The sequence below is a fragment of the Pongo abelii genome, chromosome Y, assembly GCF_028885655.2.
Source record: "Pongo abelii isolate AG06213 chromosome Y, NHGRI_mPonAbe1-v2.0_pri, whole genome shotgun sequence".
NCBI lineage: Eukaryota > Metazoa > Chordata > Mammalia > Primates > Hominidae > Pongo > Pongo abelii.
In genome coordinates this window covers 37,182,152-37,186,394 of record NC_072009.2, presented here as the reverse complement: position 1 = coordinate 37,186,394, position 4,243 = coordinate 37,182,152, and the positions used below count along the sequence as shown (strand labels likewise).

Below are 4,243 nucleotides of genomic sequence, written 5' to 3'. Positions count from 1 at the left end.
TACATCAAATAAAAAATTATATGTATTATTTAAAATCAGAAGGCTCTTATATCTTCAGCTAACAACAAAAGCTTTAAAATAATATAGAAATAAACTAGGAGACTTACTGCTTTCAAGGAAAATTGTGACTGGCTAGCAAAGAAGTCAGAAATCTTGGCGCAAAGGTACTTGAAGGTACTGTGGATTCTGATAATATGCACTTCACTAGGATTATATGAAACCAAATTTTAGAAGCATCACTTAATAAATTCTACCACAAAAGTGCCCCAAGCACAAAAATGTAATCTACTATGCTCCACACATTGTGACATATGAAAATTGTCCATACTGGTTTTAATATTTTAGAATTTCTATTAACAATATGTCCATAATCTTTATCTCAACAAGAAATTAAACTATCAAACATTAAATGGGGAGAACGTTTAGAATTAAAATCTGCTTGTTTTTTGCATTTTTCCCCATTTTGTATTGTTCCTAGTGATAAAAAATAATGTTTCTGAGCAATACAGCTGTTATTCTGGGCAACTGCTTTAATTTAGGTAATTCCATCCCTTGGCTACATGAACTTGACTAGAAATCATGCTAAATGTTACAGCACAAGACAAGCTTTAAATGTTTAACCTGGCCGGGGGCAATGACTCACCACCTGTAATCCCAGGACTTTGAGAGACCGAGGCGGGTGGATTGTGAGTTCAGGAGATCCAGACCACCCTGACTAATATAGTGAAACACTGTCTCTACCAAAAATACAAAATTAGCCAGATGCATGCCTGTAATCCCAGCTACTTCGGAGGATGAGGCAGGAGAATCGCTTGAACTCCGGGAGTGGAAGTCGCAGTGAGCCAAGATCACAACCATTACACTCCAGCCCAGGCAACAAGAATGAAACTCTTCAAAAGAACAAAGAAAAGAAAAGAAGAAAGGGAGAAAGAAAGAAAGAGAGAGAGAAAGAAAGAAGGAAAGAAAGGAAAAGAAAGGGAAGGGAAGAAAAGAGAAAAGAGGGAAAAAAAGAGAAAAGAAAACTGCATTACTCACATTGTGGCTAATGTTTCCAGAATATTTTAACACAAATATTTGTTTTAACTTAGAAGTGCTCATAAATTGATTTTATTTATATTTTTGGTCAGTATTCGTTTTTTATAGTAAATTTTGTATTAAAGTTGGTAAAATTGTTAAGTTTTACTGCCACTGGATTTTGAGAAAGAATAAATAAATTACTTTATGCTCTTATTGAAATATCACACATTTTTATGAACTAGGACAAGGTAGTACCTAATTACAAAGAAAATATCACAAAGGTAAAATAAAACATGACACTACTTAAACTATTCTTCTTCCAATTGTCTTGCCAAAGCTGTCCTAGAAATTTTTTTTAAAATTTTCAGTCACAGCTGATGTGTTATAAAATATGTAATAAAATAATAACTGAAGACCATATAAGTAAACCATCAAAATGAATTTTGAAAAAGAAAATTATTATTATTATTTAACCTGTTGATACACAGAGCCTGTTGAATGAGGATATAATGGAGCATCTTCTGTTGGGGAGGTGTTATGCCCATCTAAAGCATCGTGGTCAACTGTCTCCAAATTCTAAATATTTAAAAAGATTGACAATTTGATTATAAAAGTGACTTTATACCTTATATTTTATTTTCTTCATTAGAATAAACTTTTAAGAAATGCAAGAAAGCTGATATGTATAACATTTTTACAATTCCAGCAAATGATTTTTAATTTAGGAGAAAATCTGAATTATTTTAGCTACATAATTTTTAGGCCATTTCACACAAGTTGCTTCCAAAAGGAAAGTACTTTTTAAGAACAAACAAACTCATGCTAATCATTTCACAAAATAAATATTTTTAAGGGCAATATTAATACATAAACATTGGCTTCTGCAATTAAAAATTACTTCTCTTTTTCCCAGATTTATCTGCTGCCATTTGGGGGCTTCCCCCAGCCACCTCAACTAGAAAAAGTCCTCAAGCATTTGCAAGTGTCATCCTAGCACTATTTGATCTTTCTAAGAAATAACCATTTGATGTTTTATTGTTTTGTAGTGGAGGACACCAATTTTTGTAGGCATATTTAATTCTTTCCAGTATATGGTTTTCTTTCCATTTTCTATATCCACTAAATGACTGAATTTTCTTTTCTCTCTTTTTTTTTCCATGTGAAAGCACAAACACATTCTTTCCCTTTCACAAATTATGCAGCTGAGTTTCCCACATTTGGGGAAATCTCATGGGTCAGCACATCTAGAGTGCAATAGATCGGCCTTTCCGTGGGAAAGCCACCTTCGTGATCATGATATTTTCCCTGGCAGGGAAGTATCCATTTTCTTTTTAAGACTTCCATTAGCCTTCAAAAGAAAATGCAAATATAAATGTAATAGAATTTAGAATAATTTTCAGTATCTGCTTAAAACATTAATTTCAGTCATCCATGATTATTCTCTTCTAAAAATGTTCTTAATTCTGAAACAGATCTCTACAAAATTGTAAGAAAAAACAGTGTGATAAACAATGAAATGACTGCTAAATAAACCTACCATACATTTTATGCACTGATAATGCTCATTTTTGATAGTGAGTCTTAGAGCGATCTATTGTATATAACAGCCATTCTCAGTCTTCTGGAATTTTATCATGTGCACTATGAGCTTTAAAAATAAGCAGATGAAAATAGTTTATAATATGTAGTAGTAGCTAATATTTTACTGCCTAATATGTGCCATTCAGAACAAGTTTTTAAAGTAATGTATTTAATATCAGAGTTAGTTTCCTAAGTGGGTAGCATTAGTAAGTCCATGTAACGAATAAAAAATCAATTACTGTTAGGACAAATACTTTGCCAATTATTACAAATTTAGCCAGTTGAGGAGACAGCTAGCAATCTGACCAAAACATCTGACTGCTTGGTGTATTACCGATTTAAAATGTTTTGTCTAAATATACTATCCATGCATTACTGCAAGAAAATTAAAAGCTGTAATGTTATTTACTTTTCATAGTTCTATTTTTTGTTCTTAGGATTATGCTCCATGGCCCAGGCTGGACTACAGTGACAAAATGATAGGTCAAAACTCAATGAGGCCTCACACTCCAGGGTTCAAGGAATACTCCTGCCTCAGCCTTCCAACTACTTGGGATTAGAGAAATGCACCACCATGTCCCACTTACCTCATTATTTTTACTAACTATGAGTAGCATTTTATAACTACCTTTGTAAAGAAAAAACAAAACTTGCTTGGTGTTCACTCATTTTTCAGAGACAATATTTTAGAATGTAAAGCAAGAATCTCATGATAATAAAACAGCAATATTAATTGGCAGTACAAAATTGATTTCAATTCTGATAGTAAATGAACACAACCATAAGTAAAGCAATTTTCAATGGCAACAATAAAATTTGCCTGATTTGCTAATGATCAGTCATTTTCTTTCAGAGTGGGCTAAGTTGCAACATATTTAAACTGCCAACTGTTTGGTGTTCTTAGGAGTCAATATTAAAAATCACACAAAAAAAGCCTTCTGTCTTTTTTGACATTACCATGACAGATAAATAAAATAGTTTTTTCTCTCTACCATGTATCTTACTTAATAAAATAATATTATATTCCAAGTCAGAGGACAGGTGTTTTTTCTTTTTGCCATAGGAACATTTATAATATAAATTTCTTTTGAAAAAGATAATTTTTATAATCTAATTTCAAGTAAAGAAAAACATGGATAGGCTTCTTGTAACATTTAAACAGTATACATTTCATTATCTTATTCTCTTAAAAATTATATAAAGTGAAAATCATGTCCTTTGCCACATTATTGATAGTATCAAAAGTTTTCATGTGAAATTTGGATTAATATTATCTTTGCCTATATTGTTATCTGCTGCCTTGAACAGCGTTGGTACTCAGCAGATGCTGATATATATCTCTTGAATACTGCCTACTGAATAGACTAAATGTTCATTAGACAAAATATTTCAAGCTTATTTTAATAAACAGAATAATAAATTTATACATGAAACCCACATTAATCCACATCGACTATTTTCCACATTAACCCAACATGTATACCTTTACTGTAATCACCTCCTTGGATGAGACGAGACTAAGATGTGATCTAGCCTTACTTTAGAGCAAATACAAGAAGTTACATAGTAAACTATATATGAGTACAAACGATTTTTAAAATGGTATAAATTAATTTCCATGATAGGAACTCAATGTCATTTATAC

At 31.7% G+C, this 4,243-nt stretch overlaps 1 non-coding gene across 1 annotated transcript; it reads right to left on the bottom strand.

Moving 5' to 3' along the window:
• Positions 1-2,177: 2,177 nt before the first annotated feature.
• Positions 2,178-2,337, bottom strand: LOC129053526 (U1 spliceosomal RNA). Its single transcript, XR_008518315.1, has one exon. It is a non-coding gene; the product is annotated as a U1 spliceosomal RNA (small nuclear RNA).
• Between the last annotated feature and the right edge of the window lie 1,906 nt (positions 2,338-4,243).